Source organism: Serinus canaria, chromosome 5 (genome assembly GCF_022539315.1).
Source record: "Serinus canaria isolate serCan28SL12 chromosome 5, serCan2020, whole genome shotgun sequence".
Taxonomy (NCBI): Eukaryota; Metazoa; Chordata; class Aves; order Passeriformes; family Fringillidae; genus Serinus; species Serinus canaria.
In genome coordinates, this window is record NC_066319.1 from 49,026,920 (window position 1) to 49,052,267 (window position 25,348).

Here is a 25,348-nt window from a genome sequence, read left to right on the forward strand (position 1 = left end):
TCTACTTGTTTTGAGAAAAAGACTCCCCCCCCACCTTCATCCGAATAGGCAAGATTGACATAAAAAAGTACTTCAAGAGATGAACTTGTCTACTGAACACAAATACAGTGAGTTTCTGTATATCTTTAAATGTTTTATATGTCCTAGTCATATATAATTTATTGTGTTGTGAAGCTGAGCCCCTCTTTGAATGAAAATTTTACTGTCAGAGCCTGGGGTACTTTAGTCTGATGATTTAAAACTCTCAATGCGCTTGTAGCAAATAGCACTTTTTATTACAGCATGTTTGTCCAAGAGGTCAACTCTCAGCACAGCAGGATTTCTTCCCACTGTAGAATTATTTCTGATGGCATGAATCTCCCATCTTAATTCATCTGGTGCTGAATGCACTAGCCAACACTTTCTCAGAGGCTCATTAGACTGGACCTGACAAGAAAATGCACAAGAAAAGTGTTAAAGCTTCACCTTTTCTTATGCAAGCATTCTTGCTAGCAGATGATACAGCATGATAAATGCTGTATACCTGCTTACACCCCTTTGGTCTTAAGGTTCCCATTTATAGTTTTGCTCCAGTATTTCATTTTCTCAGAGACAATGCTGAATCTAAGCTGCCTTGTGATGATGTTAAATTCATTTTGGAGATGAGTAAAAGTGACTAAAATTACGTGCATGTTTCCTGTGAAATACTGTACACCAAGAAGGTCCTAGATAAAAAGACAAGCTTGACTTTAAGGGTAATGTGATTAATTTCCTCAGCCAAAACCAGCTAGATGGTTTTCATGCTCAGGCTGATACAGTGGAGGTGCCCTATTACACCCATTTACAGTCTTCATCCCTTTGCTCAGCCCCTGCTGAGCCTATTAAGTTGGTATCAAGTCAACTTGTCCCTTAGTGATAGTACACAAACTCTCAGAGTGCTGCAGAATTCTGCATCTGTCCTTTTACCTGTCACTTCAGCCTCCTTTTACTGATGTTGAAAGAAATCTTTACTGTCAGTCATATAACCAATTCACTTTGTTCACAGGCTGTGACAACCTTGTTGTGTTTCTCCCACCACAGAACCGACTTCTGTGAATTAGTATTCTCAAAATTTAGACTAGCTCATTAGTCTGAATAAATTTGAAAGGTTGCTGTTCACATTTTTTTTTAAATGTAGCTTAGCTTTGCTTGGGTATAATTTAGGCATCTTTAGGAAAAAAAAAATAAAAGAAAAGACCCACAAACACAAAAAAACTCAACAGCCAAACAGCCCAACTCCCAAGTACTCACTGTATGATTTCAGAGCTAAAGGGTCTCTCAGTGGATTCATTTGAGCTAATACAAATTTAATGAAATCTTCCAAATTTTTCCAGTTTCCTCCTCTTTTTTTAAAACTTTTATTTATTTTGCTATAATTGAAAAGTTGGCTACTCTTTCAGGAAAGATAACAGAAGTTCAAATACCAATCTCAACTATCTTTGTGACTTACCATGTCCACCAGACCAGCTGGTTTCCATATTACCACTGAAAATACAGAGTAAACTTTCTCCCTTGGTGAATGAAACCCAACCCCACCTGCCAGTTCTGTACTCATGACTGTCAGTCATTGGGACCAGGCCAATGCAATGAAAGAAACCTTTTCCACTAAAAAGAATGCCCATGATTAAGCAAAGAAACCACCATTTTTGCTCTAGCTTTCAAAGTTCTACCAGCAGAAGCACTTAATTCTCTACTGTCATGAAATCATCAAGGTATTTCAATTTTGTCATGTTGTTTTTTGTAGGGGTTGAAGGCTGACTACCAGTGGACATGACAGAGGATACATCTGGTCTGCCCCAGCACAAATCTCAAATGGTGCAGGACTCTGCAGCCACAGAGAACTGAAGAGTTCAACGTCTTGAGTGCACACCTGTCGTTCCTTCTTCAGGGAAAATCTCAGGCACTGGTGCTAAGATGGCATCAGGACACCATTTTGGATTGTGATAGCTTTCCAGGGCATTGGTATTAGGAAACCATCAGGGACAGGGAAATTGCTTCCCAGAAACAATAATCTATACAGAAATTTAGATCAGTACTGTACTTTTCATAGGAGGGACGACAATGCTTTAAAAAACAAATCTAGAAGGAAGTGATGATAACACCTACTTTGGGTTTGAAAAATAAAGTACAGGGGGCAAGTCTCCCCCATTCAAATCCCTTTCTTCTCGCTAAAATTGCACAAATTTCACTGGAGCCTCTTCTGAGTTACCTTGGCAATAAAAAAATCCAGTCTAGAAGCCAGGGAGGTTAAATAACTTACCCAAGGTCACATCACAAGCACCTGAGCCTCGGAGTAAAGAATAGAGGTCCTCAGAGTCTTACCTAAAAGGGATAATGACAACCTCACCATTTGCTGTAAAATAGAAATATAAAAATGTCTTTGCATTAACATCAGCACCTTAAAACTAAAAATGAGAGAGCTTGGCCAAAGGGGTCTGATATTACTGACTACAGAGTCAGGGTGGAAAAATATAAATCAATTGGATGAAATGATCCAATGCTACAGACTGGAGAAGAAGTTTGGCTATGTCTCAAGAAATGGAGAATTACGCTAGTCATTAATGGAGCCAGAGATACTCTCAACAGCTCAGGGTGGATATAACTGTGCAATGGAGCAGAACAGATTAAAAATCCCAACCTAAGGAAGGATTAATATATAAAACTGCAGGAGAAAGACATGATGTGATAGAAATAACATAATGGTGCTCTTACTATGCATTTTCTCTGTTCAGAATATTCATCTTTTGCTTTTTCAGTTGTTTTCTCAATTCTTCCTCTAGTGTGTGACAACACAGTTTCATCTTCTTTCAGTATCAATGGCTTCTTCTGACACCAATGACTTATTGTGCCAGGAGTCAAAACTATCCAGTAGTTCCTTACTGCATAGTGTCTGTATAGTGCAGAACCGGACAGTCATGAGGAATACAATTCTTTTCATATTTATATCGTGGTTTGCTTACACAGATCTCCAGTAAGTACTGCCCTGAAAGAGAGACAGCCACAAGTAAGACAAGGTGATAGTTTCTCTTGGGCATTGCAGTGCAGCAATTCTCCCATTTCAAGGGATTTCTGTTGAAAATTAAGACATTGTTTGCTTTTCAGAATGTTCCACAGAAAAGCATCTGAAAGTCATTGTTCAATCATGTGAATGTCTTTCTTTAAAAAAGACTACTAATCCTCTTTTCACGTGCCTGTGACACCACACCTATAATTTTCTTTTGCTTTTCTCCTTTGTTTTCTCCCACATACTCATAAGCATTTGCTTCTCCACATCTTAAGTGCACTGTCCTCTTCTTCACATATTAGGTATCTGATACTTTGTTCCAATTGAAATAGCAGGCATAAAACCTGATAGGGAAAATGCTGAAAATCACTAGGAAAGAGCTATTTAACCATAGTTTTCCCATCTTCTTTCATCCTAAAGCACCTCCAGAGAGAAGAACAGAAAAGTATACATGCATGAACATACACATGCTCAAAGGCTGTGCATAAGAGGCACATTTATATATCTGTTAGAGAAAAATAATTATATTGAATTGATTATAAAAGCTGTATTCTCCATTTTTAAAATTTTATTTTTGGCTGATATCTTCCCTACTTAGTTAATAGCTTTTAGATTCTCTTTATCCACTTTCTCTTTTTTCTCTCCCATCTTCCTCTGTGGCCAGCTTGCTCTTCATCCCTGGCTGCCATGCTCTGTAAATTCTGGACATCATTGCAACAGCTGCTTAGGAGTGGATGGGATTTGTCTCTGCATATCAAGCCAAAAGGCTCTACAGATTTCTTTGTTGTTGCTGCAGACCTAACTAGGCCAAAATTGTCTGGGAAACACCTCTTCTTTTGGATTTGCCTTGGATAGCCTTTTCTGCTTTATTTATTTCCTTTTTTCTTCTCCTTAGTTTTTAATCTTCTCCTTCTTCCTTTCCCTCCTCATTTTACTCTCTGTATTTCATGCCCAATTAACCTTGTTCTCTCCAGCACACTTTTATAGGAAGGAAGGTTCATGAAAAGAACTTTCAGAAGAAGACTGAGCCAATTTCCTTGGTAACTACCAAAAGCAAGTGAAAATGACAAATGGATTGACTACAGTGGATTGATTGATACTGATTTATAGCTGAAAATTGGATCAAGTGTGTCCACATACACTTTCTTCAGGGACTGAAGCAGAGGCAGAGTGCTTCTGTCAGCACTCCTGTACCATGAATCTAACTCCCCTCATGTCTCCCTTTCTAGCCCTGTCTTCTGCTTAAATAAATATAGCTGTTAAAATAAAAGCACTTGCTGTCTTGTCCCAGGGACATTTTGTGGATACATATGACTTATGCTTTATCATGAAATAATGTTCAATTTTCTGTATATTCTGGAATCATTGCTCAACTGTGCATACCTGCACCTCCCCGTTCATGTGCCTGTGTCTACCAGGTACCTTATGGCAGCTTTTCACTTAAGTAGGAGATTCCTCCTACTTCTACCATGGATCTCAGTGGTTTTGCTACTGAATGGCAAAGGAGAAGGAGCAGGACCGATCTTAAATCTGATATCTAAAAATACTTTTTTATGATGAAAACTCTTATTCACACATGCATACACGTTTCTATTGTCCTTTTAGGGCACCTAAATGGGTGAGGTTTGGAGGGCAGCATTTCTTTTTGAATCTTAAACCTTAATCAATTACTTTCTTAAGTAGAGTAAAAATTAGGAGCCTTATCATGCCTTGACTCTGCTAGGCTGTTAGAGGTAAAAAAGGACCAAAAATTATCCACAGAAAATAGGGGAAAAGTTACAATATCTGCTTCTACAAATTTCAAATCTTTTAGGCAGTAGGAAAAGGAAGCATTAGTTACTGCAGTATTCAGTTTGTAACACATTACATCTGTGTCTCCCTCACCTCTGCAATTGTCAGAGTCAGTCCTGTGCTAAATCCAAATTTCTTTCCTTAGGAAGAAGGGTAGGAAAGTATTTTATTTATGTATATAATTTCCTGTATATCATTTTATTTTGTGCCTGATTTGGCAACCTCTAGCTGTGACTTTCATTCTTGCCATGAGGTTATGGGGCTGAAGATAAATAGACAGCAGAGTTGTCCTTACAGTCCTTCCCATAGTCCTTCACAGTAAGGCTTTAGATGTTTCCTATTGACAGAGACAGCTGGATTCTACAGGCAGATTGAGCTGGGGTAATCTGAGGTTGGTTTCAGCAGAAACAGGAAAATGAGCAGCCAGGTTCAGGAAGCACATTAGGGTTGACTCCACGAGTCACTTCACTCAGGTGAGGCTGATATACAACCACAGAGTTATTGCTTGGTCCAAGTCACACAAAGAATATCTGGCAGTATAAAAACGTGACCTCAGTCCACTAAAATTCTGGGTTAAATGATGTACACATAAGACAGTTCCTTCTCCTCTAGGCTAATCACATTTTCGGAATATCAGGATTGATGAAAAGGCAAAGTTATTGTTACCAAGTGGACATTTCTTTGGGTTTTTGAGTCATCAGCCCATGGAAATATTGATGCAGTCTTCATCAAACTGCATTGAGCCCTACATATAGATTTAATTATCTTAAAAATCTCAAATTCAAGGACTTTATTATTCTACAAAATTGAACTTCATTGGCAAATAGCAATCCTTGAACAATCAGGCTTTGTAACATAATAGAAAGCAATTTGGGGTGGGTTGACTGACTGGATGCCAGTTAAGTTGCTCTGTCACTCCTTAACTAAGTAGGCAACAGAAAAAATGTAAGAAAAGACTCATGGGTTGAGATAAAGAGAGGGAGAGATCACTCAGTGATTGCCACCAAGGGCAAAACAGACTCATATTAGGGAAATTATATTAATTTATCACCAACCAAATCAGAGTAGGGATCCTTTCCATGGGGGGTAGTCCTTCAGGAACAGGCTGCTTTAACATGGGTTTCCATGGCCACAAGTTCTGACAGCAAACCTGTCGCAACATGGGACATGATTCTCTCCACAATTCCCAGGTCCTGACAGAAAACAGCTGCAGAATGGATTTCCCATGGGGTCACAGCCTCCCCTGGACATCCACCTGCTCGTGTGGGGTGCTCCACAGGCTGCAGGTGGATCTCAGCAGCCCATGGACCTCCATGGCTGCAGGGGCACAGCTGCCTCACCATGGGCTGCACTGTGGGCTGCAGGGGAATCTCAGCTCTGAGCACCTCCTCCCCCTCCTTCTCCACCATCCTGGATGTCTGCAAAGCCATTTCTCTCACAGATTCTCACTCCTCTCTTTGGCAGTAGTTGCACAGGTTTGGTTTTTTTTCTCCTCAAATACCTTATCCCAGCAATGCTACCACTGTTGCTGATGGCCTTGGCTTTGGACAGTCTGATCTGTCTTGGAGCCATCTGCAATTGTCTCCATCAGATATAGGCAAAGCTTCTAGCAGCTTCTCACAGAGGCCACCCTTCAGTCCCCTGATACCATCACCTTGCCACAAAATCCCAATGTACAATTCCCCCACAGGAGTAAAAACAAGTGAAAAACTTTAAAAGGGCAGATTTTAAAACCATGAGGAAAATGGTTAACAGCAGGCTGAAGGGCAAAGTAAAAAACTTTAAAACCACAGAAACAGCCTGGAGGCTATTCAAGAACATTGTGTTAGAGGCACAGATGGTTTGTGTATCATTGAGAACAAAAACAAAGTAAAATGGTGAGAATAAAACTATGGTTAAGCAGAGAAGCACAGGGCTTTTTTGAGGTTAAAAAGGCATCCTTTAAAAACAGAAATGCTTCCTGAAAAATCTAGCCAGGTCAGGCTATCGCTCATGTTGGTGAAAGGCAAGTCAGCAATGACAAGAGTAATAAGGAAGTGGTCTGCCAAAAGTAATGAGGATCTAGTGAGTAAGGACACAGAGGCAGATACTTGTACCATGTGGTTCTGGCATATTAAAATTTGCAACAGAAATGTCCCATTGTCCTCTTGAGTTTCCCTTGAATTTCCACTCTTTTTTTCTTTTAAGACCACATGCTATTATCCAATCAGATGTATGAAACGAGGCAAGAAACAAAACAAAATGATTTTGCAAAGATACTAGCATAACCTAGAATTTCTTGCCTGCCTATTTCCCATCTCCATCTTCCTCTCCAGACCTGTTTCACTGGCTGCTTATATCTCATCCTTTCTGTCCTGGCTAGATGGCAGTTCTTTTTGCTCTAGTATATTCTGGGCTTGATTATTCACTGAGAGATCTAAATTCTCCCACTCTGAACAAACGCTACTTGGATATGTTGAATTAATTATTTGCTAAAAACAGTCCAAATCAAAACAAGTGTGTTACCTGAATGTGTCTATGTACAAGAATAGCTGAGTACCTTAAAGACCTCCAAGAATGCAGAGAAACAATAAATTAAAAAAAAAAATTATCTCAAATTTTTCCTCCCCTAGAAGATAATAAAGGATGCTTTCTGTGTTGGGATATGGGAGTCAGAGAAATGGAAGCTAAAAAAGTGAACATTATGCATTAAACTGAGAAATTAAAGTTTAGCAGTTATTAATGGCTTCTTAATGTATTAGCATAGGCAGTAATGAGATATAATGGCAATTCATTAAGGCCATTGGTCAGCAGCTGTCTGAACATGAGCCAGCATGTGCCCATGTTGCCAAGGTCACCCTGGGCTCTATAAGAAATAAAGTGGCCAGCAGGACCAGGGCACTGTTTGTCTCCCTGAACTTGGCAGCAGTGAGTGCTCTGTTCAGTTCTTGGCCCCTCACTGAAGGGCTGGAGCATGTCCAGAGGAGGACAGTGGAGCTGGAACTCACACCCTATGAGAAGGAGCTGAGGGAGAACTGGATGTTTAGCCTGGAGAAAAGGAGGCTCAGGGGTGACCTTCTTCAGCTCCCTGAGAGAAGGCCTTAGCCATGTGGGGGCCAGGCTCTTCTCCTAAGTAGCAAGTAGTAGGACAAGAGAAAATGGCCTCAAGTTGTGCAAGGGGAAGTTTAGATTGGATATCAGGAAAAATTTCTTCACTGAAAGGGTGGTCCAGGACTGAAAAAAGCTGCTCAGGAAAATGGTGGAGTCACCATATGTGGAGGTGCTTAAAAGAGGCGTAGATGTTCTTGTGAACATGGGTTAGTGTGGTGACCTTGGCAGTGATGGGTTAATGGTTGAACTTGATCTTAAAGGTCTTTTCAAACCTAAACAATTATATGATTCTATGAAATCTGTGGGTAGCAGTGCCTTCTCAGAACCAGATATGAGTTGAAATTGTGGGTTTAGTGACTTTTAACGATTTCAAAAGAAACGTCTTGTTTGATATGGGCTGGAGATGGGAGAACAATGAGAACTAAGTGCAAGAAACATCACCTGAATGGAGAGGAGCTGAGCCAACTTTTCTTCTATAGCTCTGCCAAGAGATGACAGGAAAGGGAGGAAAAAGAGGAAAAAATATTCTGTAACCATCTCACAGAACATCTCCTGAGATTTTGTTTGTCCTTTCCCAGCACAGTGTTTTTGAGGATGTGTTGAGTACCCCCATTCCTTCAGTTGAAACTATGACTTCCAGAGAGATGGGAAGTGTATCTGGAAGGACAGAGCACAGATTGTTGGTAGGGAAAGAGGGAACTGGGGAACAAGGCAGTTGGAGGTACAGATCAGCTTAGGAGGGGCTGTAAGAAAGGTTTGGTTTAAATGGGCAGAGTTTGAATAAACTTTTAGCACTGTTGACCTCCAAAACCCCTGTGTACTTCATTAATCATCCTGTACACAGATGAGAACTTTCAGAACATCTGGTGCCTTCCTGAAGATCTCAGGTGTATAAGAACTTCAACCTTTAATTTCAAATCACTGTGAACTTTAGATCAAAAGCTGTGACAGATTCTGCGTCACTCACAAAAAGAGAAATTTTACATCTCCACTACTTAATAAAGGATGTTTTGGGTTTGGTAGATTTTTTTTGAGTTTTTTTTATTTGTTTGTTTGTTTGTTTGTTCTCTTTTTTTTTTTTTTTTTTTTTTTTTTTTTTTAGTCTGTATGGGTTTTCATCCTTGTTGTTGTTTTGTTATGTTTCATTTTGTGTTCCTAGTTTAAAGGAGTGACTGCATGCCACTAATCAGCCATGGCACATGCACACGCATACACTGTTTTATGTGAATAGTTCTCCAATGTTACTTTGTAAGAACCTTACACACTTCACTTTGATTAACACATTGATAAGACATATATTTTCCTTGAAGAAAGTGAGGCCATCGGGATTTGTTAAAAATTCAGAAAAGGAAGATACTGTGAAAAGATTTAATTCAGTTACTGTAAGTAATACATTCTACTAATGTAATATGGACACAAAAAAATGTTAGACCCCTTGAGAAATTAGGATAATCTTGTTTGATGCTTTATGAATGTATATAATTGTATTTATGTATGTGTCTGTATGTATATCTACATTTATGAAAATATTGTTATGCATGTTCCTGTGTAAGAATACATTTATAAAACAAATCCATGACCATAAATCAGCTCAACAGAAACAGTTTAAAGTGGACTACTGTACATCTTTATTTAAAATACGCAGGATGCCAAGACAGAAAAACACTAAAAAAGAAATACATATTGTTTTTGAAGCTGAAGCATCAATATGGTTGTAATTTTAATGTTTCTTGCTGGAAAAAGGTCATCTTTGGCGAGGTCGGGTTTTTCTTAAGGTCATTTCACATTGAGATATCTGCCTGCTTTTGACATTTCATCTAGAAGAGGCACAACTATTCTGACACATGAAATGGGTTCTTTACAAACCCAATGGCTATTTCTATCAACATCTGTTATTCTTACACAAAAGGGGAATATGCATTGATTGCAAACAAGGCTTCGCATTTTTTAGAGAATATTAAAATATATATATATATTTTGTGCTTAAAGGTACAGCAATGTCCATCTGAAATAGAAACAGAATGAAACAGCAATCTATAAAAGACTGAAAAGATAACCCCATAAATGGTGTATTTTACTCTTAAATAGAATTAAATAAATTTAAATATGTTAATTGTTGTTGGTAAATAGTCATACTGCTTTCTCTAAAGCAGCAGGGCAGCGAAATTCACTAAGCATTTGTGTAATTACTTTGTGATATTAACACAGAAAAAGCACAATAAAAATATTTTTCTTTACATTTTGTGTGGGATTTTTAATTGCATATTCATTTGCAAATTTCAGTTCCCTCTAGCACTGAGTATGATAGGAAAAATCTGTTGCCATATAAATCCCCCAGCTTGTATCCCCATATTTTTAACCCCAGAATTATTATGTATTTGTGGTATGATATCTATGGAACTAAAATAAACTCTGTCAAACTAATTTGGACTCACAGGGACAACTTAATTTTTCTGTAAAACAATCCAAGACTCCAAAAGTGGTTCACAGAATTCCTCTCCCAAGGAACAACACAGGAAGACCAAAGACAAACCATGGGTTTGTCCTTGCTCCTTGTTTGCAGACATCTCTATTAAGCTTTGGAAAATCCAAAGCAGAAGCATTTAGTTGAGCATTCTGTAGTTAGGATCCACCAGCTGAGTGCTGTGACCAGTCACGTGGTGTTATATCTGTTCCCATATTGATGGTCTGTTTTTACAAGCCATTGCTTTCTCCCAAAATGAATGCCATTTTATCAGAAAACAGGTTTTGTTTTCTGATGATATTCCTTTGGCAAGTGCTCAAATCTGCTGTTTGTGGATGTTTGTAGGAACATTGCTTTGCTCACATAAGTATTTGAGAACAGCGAATAATAAAGGACATGAAGAGGCTGAATCCAAATCCTGTTCTCCCATCTAACAAGCTGTAAGTGAACAGTTTTTGTGCTATCTCTACTGGCTCACTGATCTTACAGCACCAGTAAACTCTGCATGTTTGGAGACAGTGTGCTTTCCTACTTAAAATATGTCATATTTAACTTTCTGCAACATTTGAATGTATGGCAGACACTCACAGAGAACTACAGGTGTTGCTTTTCTGGACTGAAGCCATATGTCCATAGGGCATTGAAGAGGTTAACATCCAGGTGCAGGAGCTTTATTGTCGGAACATGTTCTGCATTGCTTCCAGACTGTGGCCTCAAATAAACACCTTTATCATATTTTATTAAAATGTCATAATTAGATTTATTTAATGCACTGGGATCCAGAGCATGTCAGCTCTGTAGATGATTGAAAAATGCTTCATCAGCTTTCGACGGCTTCATAGGACAACAGGGAAATCCACTCCTATTTCCCACTGATGCATCTCTATTTGAAAACAGGACTTGAACATTCTTCTCAGTTTGTGCATTTACTGATAGAAAGAGAGTGCAAACACTCTCACGTTCTGCAGTGTTGCATTTGATTAGAAAATAATGCTTGAGGTATGAATACGCTGAAGTAATGTTAAGGAAACATTAAAGCACCCTTAAATCTGCCATTTTACGCCTAGGGCTTTGCAGTTATCATTTGAAATGTGTGGCCTCTTTTTAAATGGTTCCACAAGAGTAGCAACTGCTGCCTAATGGTACAAATAAAAATAATACTGAGGTGTAAGTAGTGGCTCTGATAGTCGTACTTATTCCCATGTAAAGCCTGGAGTTATAAAATAGTTTTCCAACTTCCAATAACATCATCAGTACACTGTGTTTGGCCAGATCATTGGCCAAAGAAGCAAAGAGGCACAAATATTAACAGCTTGTATTGTGCCAATGTACATACAAGTATAAATTGCAGGTATCTCCATTTAAGTAAATGGTACATATAGAATTTAAAATAACTAGGAGCAAGATGAGAGAATGGTCTATAATGGAAAAGCAAAGACAAGTTTGTGCCCCACACTGATTTATCACATAGAAGAGCCTGAAGCTGCTTCAAGACATCAAACTGGCTACACATAGACAAAAGGGGATTTTGGGGAGCTGTCAGTTGATAACTAATGAGAATTTAAAATCTGGGCTTTTAAACATTGTGAGTCTTTTTTATGTTGGTAGGTAATCTAGAAAGAATTCAAGAAAAAATGTGCAACAAAGGTCTACACACATTTCAGTAAATAGGAACCAGAAACTACTTCACATCACAATGGATCAATCCGTCTACCAGGCCAGTTTAAAATCTCCTCCATACTGGTTTGCCCAGTAGTTTCCTCTGGCAGTAATCCCCAAAACTTCTGTAGTGCAAGCAGCATAAGGGTTCTCTGCCTTCATTGCCCTGTAGTAGTATCAGTTGAATGATGAATGTCTGCCCCATCTGAGAAACCCAGATTTATCGTTGCAAGGCTGAGCTGAGCCCAACAATGGTTCATAATTTTTCAAGCAGAAATAAAGATAATTGAAAATATAGGGATGTCATTTGCTTCCGAAAAGTGTTGATCAGATGTTTCACTGGGCAGAGGATGCACAAACATGTTAAGTTCTGAGGCAGCTGAGCTCCCTTCCAAGGGTAATGGGCCCTGTGCTATTTGCTTGTCTTTATTCTCCTGCCCCAACCGGTTAAGACCAAAATGTGAGAAAACAAGGGGAAAAAGGGTATGTATCTACTTGCATGGATTTGAATAGCAGAATGATAGTTATCTTCAGTCACTGTGGTGGGTGGGAGCCTGACACTGAAAGAATTTGAGGAGGAAGTGCTGAGTGAGAAAATCACTGCCTAAGAGAAGGGTTGCATACTTGACACATGGAAAATATGCACTCTGTAGGTGGGTATTTAGTAGACTAAGGTAAAGGAAGGAATATGCAGGAAGAGAATAACTGAAGAAAGATTACACAGAAGAGAAGAAAGTAAAGTGTCTGAAGTGACCAAATTTCTCCTCGGACTCTTGCATGGTCATTGCTGCCATTGCTCTGTATCTGCATCTCTGATGCCACTGCATATTGCTCTGTATCTTGCTAGGGCACCACATTGGGTTTTAGGCTTCCCTTAATCCTTCCCCTGCAATCTCCTTTTGAAAGGAAGGAACAAAGAAATCATTATGAATATCTTTCTCATCATAAGGCAGTGATTCAGAGACTTTCTTCCATTTTCATCCTTTGTTGATTGAGTTGTCAAGCACCCAACCTTGGCAATAGAAGCTGAAATAAGCAATGTCTTCATAGCTTTGCCATGCTGTGTCAGTACTGAATAACTGAGCCTTATCGACTGCATGCTGAGTCCAACATTCAGCTGAGCTCCTTTGGAATTTTTATCACTACTTTTTATATGACACTCAGAAAGGCCTTACCCACAATGAATCGTAAACATGAATTCTGCTTTTTCTAGAAACCCCTAGAAAGCACCCACATCTGGAGGAATTCTGCCCATAACAAGAAGTACATGTGGTAAGTTGAGGCCGTTCTTGGGGACTATGTTCTGCAAGTTGCACTATAATATGTCAAAATGTCTTGGAGTTTCACTGGGGACTTAGTGGACATGAAACATAGCCCTCTTGCTCTGCTATACATATTTATTGATAGTCCTATTGATGGCACCAGAAATAATAGTAAAAAATAATTTGGTATACTAGGGCCTGTTTCAGCATTGTATGAGAACATTTATGCTTCAGAGTGTACATTGATAGTTCCAGCAGTGGACAGAAAGAAGCCCTTACTGACATCTCCAGCTTACTCATGTGCAGGACATGGAGACACAAAAGCAATTCACTCTGAACTGAATCCTAGAGCCAATTAATTCCATTATATAGTGCTGTTTTATTGGTCAGCTTTGTCCTTTATCAGTTCCCAATAAACTGCTAAAATTGATAAGCTCAATATTTTAGTAAATTTTGGTCCAAATGGAATTCACTTCTTTGATTTCTTAATTATTGATGCTTGAATTCATTGATGATAACAATAGAAATATCTCAACCATCCCTGGATTAATTTTGCATCACAGGAGGTGGGAGGGAGGAGAGAGGGGAAGGAATCCCATTTCATTTGGCTGTCATCCATCTTAGATATTTCTGGATCTGATGCCTCCAGTGTGTTTCCCATCACAGCTGTTTGATATTGCATATTATAAAAGTTTATTTCCAAAAAAAAACCAAACAAAAATATAAGGCTGTTTCTGGAACAATATAAAATGTCTTTACATGAAGCATTCAGATGACCTCACAGTTTTGAACTCATTCCAGTATGGAAACATGGTGTAGGATCACAGATGCCTAATTTTTGCCATCCTTCTACTCCTATATGTTTTTTACTGTATCTATGAATGTATTAATCACACAGGTTTTGTACCTAATTTTACCTAGATAATATTTTACTAATTATCAAAATTTAGCCTCTTTTAAGGAAATCAGAGATTCTTATACATCTTAGTCAAACACCACTCCATTGATGTACTCTGGTTGTTTCTTCTAGCAATGTATATATATTTTATCTTGTGCTTTCATTACAACTATGAGAGCACCAGAACAAAGCACCTCTGGCACCTCATCTTCAATCAAAAGAAGAATGACTATTCTCAAGACTCCATAGCTCCACATTATTAACATTTTGGTTCTGCATATCTGCCCCTTACCTTCTCTAACTTCTAGTTTATTTGAAGGATGCCTAAATCTTTTCATAAGCTTTTAAAATGGAAATAAAACCTAAAAAAAATAAAACCAAAAGCAAAACAAAAACAAACCAAAACAAAAAAACCTAACCCAAAGCAGTCCATGCCACTGATTTCCCCTCAGAAGCAGAAAGAGTTACTATCTTTTTACACTCTACAACAGGCCACTCTTAAAACTATGAAGATGTTCTGCATGGAGTGGGCCAAACTAACTTGTGGAGTAAACTTTCTGAGCTCAGGAGAGCTGCATAACTTTCCAATGGAAAAGATGTGAAGATCTATAATCAATTTGTGTTTTATCTACCTTTTTTTTTTTCTGAATCTATCATTCAATATCCTAATTGTATATTGTAACTATGAAGAAGAACAATGACTAATGAATATGACTCTATTGTGTTTTGTCCCTGACAACACTACTTATTTTTATACAGTTACACATCCTGCACAAGTGAAAGAAAAACTCCAAACTAAATTGAACTTACATGTTATTCAAAATGTTATTCAGAGGTCACAATCGGCAGTGTAAAAATTCAACATGAAAACAGGACTAATCTCCAAAACAAACATTGTGACAAAATTGTGCTTAATCTCATCACAAATACAAAACTATGTTGTATCTTTTAGAGATTTTGCACTTGTCTCTAATATATCCTTTTCATCAATGGTATGGACTACAGACTTATGAAAGCTATTCTGAGACCTAAGTTTCCATATGTCACGTTGTTGAAAAAATACCTATTTGAATCTATTTTAGAGAAAAGCACTAATTTTCAGCTGTTACAAAAGCTTTTTTTTTGATGCCTTGTCATCATGTCTTAGGACCATCAATTTCATCAAGCTTTCTCAATTTTAAAATTCACAGAGGTAAACCCCATTAAAGTACATGGTGGAGGTGAGCTTGAAATTTATCCAGATAATTTTTTCTTTGAAATTAATGCAGAATAATATTGGTTGTAAGTGTTTTCAATAACTTTACATGTATTCAGGGAAGCAATATAAAAGTCTATGCTTTCATCTTATGGTTTTCTATAAAGGGGTTTTACAATTTAGGCTGTTGGATCATCAGAAGACAGATCCCATGGCAAGAGGACCAGTCCCTTTCACTTTATATTGTATATGTTTTCATGGTGGGTGAAAGAGAGGCAGCTTTAGGTTTGTTAGGGTGGATTTTACCTGCTGATACATCCCTTGAAGTTTGTGGCCAGAGGCTGGTTGATTAATTTTGCCAGTAGAGATGGTTTATTATTGGTTACTGAATCAAATAAAATAAGGGAAAAAAAATGCTATTCTTGCTATTTTTAACATATTTTTTGCGTGCCTGGCATTACCAATGAGTTGCATTAACTGTGCTAGGGAATCTACATATACAAGAAGCCTACTTTTTTTCAGCTGTAAAATAGGATATTGTTATTCTCTAACTGGGTTTGTACTTGTTTGTGGACTTTTTACCAAGAAGAACTGGGTCTCTGTACATTCCATAAACAGTCCATTATTATTTCCAGCATATTATTTCAATTTTTATAAACAGGAATGGATTTTAATATAAAAATAGAAGGAGAGACAATAATATTTCTTTAATTTTTGTTGTATCACAAAACCTTCAAAAAAGATAGCTTTCCTTCTTGCATACTTCCTTCTTCACAAAATGAGTAGTCCTTATTCCTTATTTTACAAGGTGTGTGCTTGATCTCATTTCCAGAAAAAGAGATGAAATATCCATATAATCCTTCCCTTTCTTGTTTTGCTCGGTTTATGAACTAATTAATCAAATATGTATGACTAAATCACAAGAAGCAAAATATTTTCTCAAACTTTTTCTTCTGAGATAAAGTTAGGTAAAGAGCATTTCCTTAGAACAAAGGTATGATGTACAGAAATATCTTTTTAGCAGGGACAAACACAGTACCTTGTCTTTAGATACAGAATATATTTAGACAGTTTCAGGCCAAAATGTCTAATGTGAATTTGGATAAATGGATTTGTAGAGATATTGGATATGAACCATGCAGCATAGGTTTTTTATTTTGATTTTTAGTTGAATTTGTTTCCTTCCTGCACAAAGTCAAATTTTCTGCCTTTTTTTTTCCTTTGGATGAGAATTTAATGGCCAGACACTAAGGTCTGAAGCTGCTTCCAGAGGAGAAGGATGCTCAGGCAAACATTCCAGAAAAATAATTTTTGGAAGCAACTTAAGATCTTCAGATTGAGTTGATTCTTTTAATATGACACCACATCACCTAAGCCCATGAGAATCAGTAGCAGGAAAAGGATTTTCTTAGAAATGAGACAAAATACTTCAGCTCTGATTGTAAATTCAATAAAATTGTCTGTTATATTGCATGGGGTTTTTTTGGCTAAAACTCTGGGACCCAGCACTTAGTCTTTTTGAACATCATGCCATTGGTCTTGGCCCATTTTTTAACCTGCCAGTTTGTGAAAGACCAAATAAAACATTCAGCTCCACACAAAAATGTCTTTTTTTTTTTTTTTTTTTTTTGCTATTTATTTCCTTGCTGAGTAGTAGATGACATGGAAAGTTTTACAAAGGTATTAGGACATGATTGAAAATATCAGCTGGAAATTTTGTGGCAGCTCTAGTTGTTAGTATCTTTTAGATACCAAAAACCATGCTATTCTTTTCATTAGTTTCAATAGATGTCCAGAGTAGAATATTGCTAGTTTGCAACTACTTTCTTTTACCAAATAAGTTGAAGTGTTCTGCTCTGCTATTATAAAGTTCAGTACAGTTAACAGCAGTGGCATAAATATTCAGCCTCAGGTCCTCTTGTTCTTTTAGATATTTTGACCTAAATTAATAGAGCTCAGCAATGCTAGGCAGTTCAATAAATAAATAAAATAAATTACAAGAATCTGGCCCCACAGTTGTCATTTCCCTTTTGCAAGAGTTATGTCTTTGGATGTTTCTTAATGTCTAGACAGCAGCACTGCCCACCATTTTTTAAAAATTTTTTTGTTGCCAGTGCTTTGCAATTTTTCTTCCCAGATATTGACCATACTGTCACCAGCCATACACACATCACTTGCAGACAGGATCATTCCAGCACATGCTTCAGGAAATTATAATTGTATACATTGCTCAGGAAATTAACTAGTGCAGAATGTTCTTGTCAACTTCATTTTGAAGTAATTTTCCATTTTAGGCAATGTTTGACATTAGTTCTGGACAACCAAAATATTTACTGTGAATTCCCTACCAAGTGAGTATGACTTTTAAATTTATTTCTACCTTTTTTTCTGAGTGGGTTTTTGGTGTTTTTGGTGGTGGTAGGCAGAATTGCTATATTTGTGTCACAATTCTTATTTCAAGGTACTCTTGGACTAGTTTAAGGAAACATGTTTGAGACTGTCAATTGCTTGTGAACTATTCACACCAAAAATTGCCTTATTATTCTTTTTAAACTTGTTCCATTTAAATAATATAATTCTGCTTTTGCTCCCTCAAGTCAGTGGAAAGACCATTTCTGAACATGGAGCACTCATTAAAAGTGCTTAATGTGGATGAAAAAGGTAACTAAAGGCATCATTTCAGTGTGCTTTTTCTTAAAAGCCGTGAAAATCTGTGCATTAAAGACACATCTGGGATGGGACAATGGATTTATATGTGGCATGGCTAACTTTTATAGAGCAAATACTTAGACATTCATAAAAGTCCTTAACTTTGGCTCTTTTATCACTGCCTTGTTTCTAAAGTATTTTTTTCCATTTCCTTAGTCAACCTGTAATCACTAATATGGCTGCATGTGTGACAGGCAGTGGTTATAAGTAAGCCACTGTAGTTGTCATCAGCTCCAACTTGTTTTTCCTTCCATTAGGATTTCCTGATTATGCACTAAAAAGATATTTGATTGATAGTAGAATAGAAGACATTTGATGAAAAAAAATTAAACTGAATTCATGTCAGTGGGGAGGGGAGCTACCTCATTAACAAAATAATTGAGCTGTTGGTTAATTTTACTTGTTATTTGAAGAAAAGGACAAAAATCTTACAAGGAATTAATATTGTTCCCTCAAATGATTAAAAGAACAACAAAAGGGTTTGTATCTTAGATGTATTTAGTAATTATGTCTCTGACACCTTTTTTCATATCCTCCAAGGCAGATGCAAAAAAAAAAAAAAAAAACCAAATAAAGCACCAAAAAACATTCAACCCAAAACCTGGTAATTTACAGAGCATTGTAAGTGTCAGTTTTTCCTGATCAGTTTTTCTCTCTCTCCCCCAGTCTTATTAGAAGCAATTTCAGTTAATTTCAGTTAATTGATAATTAATACCTTTACCTTTGTTAAAAGCAGATACTTGTGTATCAACACTTCCAGTTTGATACAATCAGTATATTTTACTACTGATGCAAATAGTGCATAAAATTATTTTATAAAAAATATTATTGCAGAACAAATTTTACATTTCACTTATTTTTGTCTCTTTTTCTTTTTTTTTTCAAATTTTGAAATTCCCATTCCACTAAAAAAATTGTCTGTATGCTAAGTTAAATGAACTTGGTGATGTGTTCAAAGTAATAAACATTTGCCCATGTGAACACAGTGCAAAGGAGTGCTATCCAAAAGGTGCTACCTTTGGATACCACACACCACTGAAAAATTACCCCAGGGCTAAGCTAATTCATTCCCTTATACCCATCTCCCTTCAAGGCTCAGTGAAAGCAGTTACATGTCAATATGAGTGAAGCAAAGAATGCCATTTTATTTGCATAACATGACCTTATTCAGGATTTTGGTGATGAACAACTGTCAGGCCATTGAATGCAGACAGAACTGATTCATGATTTCAGGATTCATTCTGATTTGATACCTTATTTTGATACCCTTTTAGCAAAGAGAAGCCCTTCATGCTGGGATAGGCTTGAGAGGAATTAACATCTTGCTGCAGCAAAGCAGGGGGTTTAGATGTCCATCACTCTGGATATGGAATAGAGATGACAGGAAGGGCTGGGCTGGAGGAACTACAGCCCAAATGCAGCCTGTCCTGGCTGACAGGACTGAGGGGTGGCTCAAGAGTGTTGTGATTGCATCCTTACCTGATAGCCAACACTCTAGTAATGGCTTGGTTCCTGACAAAAGCACCTCTGTCCTTGCTGTGATAAACACTATGAGCTTCCTTCCAGGCATAAAGTGCCATAGAGCAGGAATGTATCTGAAATGCTGAGACCTGAACCTGAGCAATAGCAAGGCCCAAAGAAGCATTATAAGTTCTTGGCTGAGACATCACTTGAACAGCCAACCTTGTGCTGTATTCTCTGGGCTTTGCATGTAGTCTCAAGCTGCAGCAGAGAGAACTTTTCAGTTTCCAAGAACCAAATCTTGGACAATCATATCAAGGTCTTCTGTGGATTCAAGTGCTGACAGGTAAAGAGAAAATAATTTGTTTATCTAAGCTACTGCCTCAGAGTTCAGGACAGTTTGAAAACTAAAATAATTTCTCAGTTCCATGTACAAATTGACTTCAAGATTTCTGAACTAGGCATGTCAGAGCAAATCTAACAATTATTCTGGTTCCTTGGCCCTCTATTCTCTTTCCATCCAGTCTTGCAAAAAAATTATCATCAGTCTTTTCACTATGCTCTGAGCACTGATGTGACATGGACACTGTGTCATGCACTCTGCAGCCATGGCAGAACAGACTTGATAGACATCAATACACAGAAGATATGCAAGACATACAGAAGATGCATATTCTCCTCTCCCAAAGTAATCCATTCATTTGAATTTCACTTAAGAATGCTATTGGATCACTCAGCCTTCTCATCATACAGGATTTTTTTATATTTCACTTGCATTTATATTCACTTGCCATGCAGAAATGGGAAGAAAAGGCATGATTGGTTTTGTTTCTCCTAGCATCAGAATAAATGCTCTAGCTTGGTTTCAAAAGAACAATATACCTCACAACAGCATGCAAACAGAATAAATGTTAAGAAGTAATGCCAATTTCTTCTATCCTTTTTTTCTCTTTTTGACATTTGTCTCACTGGTATATCTACTGTCTTCTCTGAACTGCAATAGAAATCAACCTGACATATATTTTGGGAACCACTGGACAATCATCACTGGGGTCTCAGAACCACTGTTTCCTGATGTGCAGTCGCAAATACGTACAAACAATTGCTAAAAGATTGTAACTGGTTAATTTGGGTGGGTTTTTTTCAAACAAGACCTCATACTGCTCTTCAACCTGCTGAAATATGAAATGCCAACTGGCAAAACACTGTAAAACTCTGCTGCTAATATGAGACATATTAAGCCAAAAACACAAGCTAGTCCTAGAAAGGAAAATAAAGCAAACAGAAGGCAAATATCCATTTCAGAATAAAAGAATATGATCAAATTAGTAAAGCATTGGTAAGATTCTAGGCAAAAATGTGAAAAATATAACTAAAAAGTCCAGTGCAAAAAAAGAAGAAAAGAAAAATCCTGATTCCATGTTTTTGAAAATTTAGTTGTAATCTCTTAATGTAAGCCCATAAATGCCCACATACAAATATGTGGTTTTCTCAAGGTATTTGTTACATCTTAATTCTGTGTGGTTGTCCTATTCAGCAGCATTTAGGAAACTTCACTACTAGAACTCTTTAGGATGCATTTTGCCCTTATGTATACATTTGCTGATACTCTGATGAATATATTTTTAAAATAAAATTCCAAGTTCTTGGAAGGCAGCTGAGTAAATTGATATTCATTTCAGAACCTTAAAAATTGTTTTCTTCATAATTTTTCCCTTCTGTCACATAAGTATACTTCCCTTATTAAATAAAAAGTACCTTCAAATGAAAAATGTTTTAATTTCAAAATGTTGAAACAGGTTGTTTCAATTATTTTGGTTCCATTTGTTCCTAATTTTTTGGGAGACAGGAAATTAGCCAAAAATCAATCTTTTACTGCTTAGATTTTTGGTTGCAGTGAATTGTCATTTTATGATGAAGTTATATTTCATAAAAACCCTCCCAGACAGGTTATAGGAGAAGAAGAAATGGAAAAAAAAAAGCCATTTTTCCAAGCATTGCACATTGAGCAACGACTCTTCTGCCACCTTGAATGCTTTCTTTTTGCAAAGTCAAATACCCTATAAATCAATACTGCATGGTCCATGGAGGTGTTCTTTGGTTCAACACCCTGATTTTGTATTGGTATTTAAAGAGAAAACCATTTCTGGCAGAGCTGCAGAGCTGGCCGTTCTTTCTTAGTTAGCCCTTCTGTCAACCATATGCACATCCAGAGAAGGCTTTTTTTCTGTAATGCCTTTTTGTTTTGTTTTGTTCTGCAGTCAAAATTCCAGAGAAGTGGACATTGATACTTTCCCCAGATCTGTTCCTGCAGGAAACTTCAAAAGTGATTTGAGAGGTATCCCCAGGCTGCTGAGAGCAGCAAGCTCTCCCAGAAGTGCTATGTTCTGAAGAAGTTTTGCTTTCTTCTCCACAGCTCCCAGTGCATGAGGTGTGTCACTGAACACCACTTTTGACTGAATAAATATTCATTTATTTACTTTCTCTGGTCTACTGTTTGCTGCTGCTGCTTACAGATCCACAACTACTAGTAGATGTCCACCTACTCAGGGCACAGAAGATGGCTCCTCTACACCTGGACTGGATAGAACTGATATTCAGCATCAGATGGGATTAGTCTGTCAGTGACAGAGGCTGAGCACAAACATGAGTAGTAGAGCTAAACACTGCTTTTGTTGTCTCTTTCCAATACCTTCAGTGCCTGATTCAGGCTCTCATTCCTGTTGGTGACTGCTTCTCCTCCCTGAGCACTTCTAGGTCTGTAGTAATCAGTGAAGATATGACCAAAAGGTATGGACAGCTAAAGAATTCTCTGGGCCTGATCAGTTAAACTCCTCCTGGATCCATGAGATCCCAGATCATAGAAATATATATATATATATATATATATATATATGTATGTATGTATGTGTGTATATATATATATATATATATATATATATATATATACACATACATACATACATATATATATATATATATATATATATATATATATATATATATATATGTATGTATGTATGTATACAGGAGTTATTTAAAATAGACCAAACCAATGGGGCCTGAACAAAATAGCAGTATAAATAAATAAATATGCACACATTTCAATCTTGATTTTTCCAGAACAACACTCATGGGGTGCTTTACATTTCAAATGGAACCTGACTATATGGAAAGTACAGTGAACAGTAGAATTAACTTTTTTTGTTCAGCCACTTTTTGCTGTTCTAGACACAGGTCATGACCTCTCACCTCCTGTTTATTTCTTCCCATGTTGACCTTTCACTGAAGCACAGGGCTAATTTTTTGCTCCAGTGACCAAGAATAGGAATTTGTCACTTTATTCAAAATGGAATGAATACAGGTATGTCTGGCATTCTCAGCTGAGCTTAACCCTCTGCATGCTGAAAACAGTCAAATAGCCAAGTGATCTCTATTAGGAAATATCTTTTCTGAAGTTGTGCTATTTTTTGTAACAAAAGAGTTTTGCTTCTTTTGTCTGAAAAAGGGTTTTTCTTTTTCTGTGCACAGTCAGGTACAGTTTTCTTTGTTGCAAAATACAATGAACTAAACAGAAGAAAATGACAGGTTAGAGGTCCATAGAAATTTGCAATGGTTCTAAGGGAGAACTTTCATTAGTGTTAGGAAATAACCTCCATCTTAATTGTCTGCTGTACAAACAAAGTTTTATGTGTTATCTTTGACTGAGAAAGAAATAACTAATTTCTCCGGTAAGATGCCAGTAATGAATTCTTATGGACTAATCTTAATAAGTATGTGCAAAGTAATCTATGCTTCTCATGTTGAGTTATAAAATAGAATTCTTTTCCTTATGCAAAGAATTTCACTGGTACTTATCCACCTATTCAAATCTCCTGTGCAGTAGGGTTCTTTTCTCCATCTGTAAGTTCTCTAAAGGGAAAAAACGACAGTGTATCGATGCAGGATTTGAAGTTAACACTTAAATCCTGTGCTAGAATTACAAAGGATAAGGTGCCAGCAAAAAAAGACCCCCAAAACCAAAACCCACCAAAACCCATAAAAAAACCAAACAATCAAACCACAATGAAAAAACAAACAAGGGAAAAAACCAGAACCTTACAACACAACCCAGGAGGTCTCAGGTGAGACAGTCAGTAGATTCAAGCATTACCTGTTAAAATGGAAAAGTTGTGAGCAATGGACTTTCAGAGTGTGATTGCCTACAAACACATCCTAAGTATTTCTGTGGTCTCACTGAAGTTACTGCTGTGTCTCTTTTCCTCTTTGTGGCTATATTAACATATTTTTAATTCTTTATGGCATGCCCCATTTTTTTGTCCTAACTACACATAAGCATTATTGCCTTCCCAGATCTTGTCATTACCTATGCAAATCCCTGAGGTCTGCATGTGCCTTTTGGCCAGCCAGTGTGTGTGAGCTGGCTACCCAAGAGAACAACAGTGCTGAGCTCATGGCACTGCCCTACCTCCAGTGGAATCACTTGTCAGGGCATTTATCTCACAATGTTTTTCAAGTATTAACATGTCTGATGACTTTACCACATTGATTTAATTTACTGAAATATAATTCAAAGAGGCAAGAGATGGGGAGAACAAGTGACATAAATGGCAGTCTCCTGTAGCCTTCCTAAGCCTCAGGAAACCAAATTAAATAAACCTTGGTGGCAATGGACCCTGTTACAGATCACAGCCAGTCCTGTGCTTTGATCCAGGATTTCCCAAACATGCATTCAGTGAGGCCCGTGGTTCTCCTCTCAGAATATGAAGCAAGCATCATTTGACATTATTTGTGTAGAAATTTCACCCATCTCAGTTAAAATCAGCAAAATACTATGAAAGTATATATTTGCATATTTTTAATAAAACTGAAATTACCGCTAAAATCTCCAAGTTTTCAGTATCTTCCAACAGCATCACAACTATTTGCAGAAAAGGACAGGAATGGTGAATTGTAAGGTCTGCAATGTGGACTGGGATATTTTCCTCAGAGGAGAGCACTTTTAGTGCTAGAAATGAGAGCCAAATTTTCTATGTTGTTATAAGAACCAAAATTTCAGGCCCTGGGGGAGGTTCTGCACACACTTTCACTGAATGGGGTGTATCCTTAACCCTCTTTCCTGTGCCAGCCTTGGCACAGTTTGATTTTCCAACAGCCCCCCTGGAGGGAGGATGCTCTGAGCTGCTCCCTGTTGGGTCCATTCCTGGCTGGTGTATTCTGAGGGGGCTGCAGGCAGATCCTGGGATTTAGAAGCATTGCAGTTTGTTCATTTTCCAGTTCAAACTTCTCAGTGACAGCAGAATCTCAATTCTGAGACCAAGGAAATACAGGTGAGGGTGAAGTGGAGTGTGGTACATTCGTAATAGCAATCATGGCAACTGTAATAACATCTGTAATAATACAGAGAAGAACAACCTATTTTTGCCTTTCAGTTACCTGAAAAGTCTTTACTTTACACTTTCCAAGGTAGAAAACTAGATGCTGCACTTGGCTAAAATGTGATTTCCAGATTCACCTGAAGAGTGCCAAAATAAAAAATTCATATGCTGCAAGAGAAGGACAAGAGGATCCTAATATCAAGATGAAAAAGTTTCAACTTTCCTCAAGTACACAGTGCCTCCTGACAAGCAAAAAATAAATATTTGGCACAATAATGGCATGAAAACATTTAGGTACAACTGATCTATTTAGCTCAGTAGTTACTGGTGGTTAATGTTCTCCACCTTTGAGAATTCTCCCTGCTTATCCTACGTAGGGTGTTTTAGTCACAGCTAGGAGTATATTCTTCTTCTTTTAG

At 37.4% G+C, this 25,348-nt stretch overlaps 1 long non-coding RNA gene across 2 annotated transcripts in view; it reads right to left on the bottom strand.

The window, feature by feature from the left end:
• Positions 1-240: 240 nt before the first annotated feature.
• The window catches only part of LOC127059691 (uncharacterized), a 74,556-nt gene continuing 49,448 nt past the window's right edge, over positions 241-25,348 (bottom strand). The window contains exons 2-4 of one of the 2 annotated variants that reach the window (XR_007777722.1): positions 2,731-3,001; positions 2,279-2,340; positions 241-426 (exon numbers count right to left, since the gene is read on the bottom strand). This is a non-coding gene — a long non-coding RNA (uncharacterized LOC127059691). Of the gene's footprint in view, positions 427-1,749; positions 2,341-2,730; positions 3,002-25,348 lie in introns of those variants that run through there. The other variant, XR_007777721.1, reaches the window with a different exon arrangement.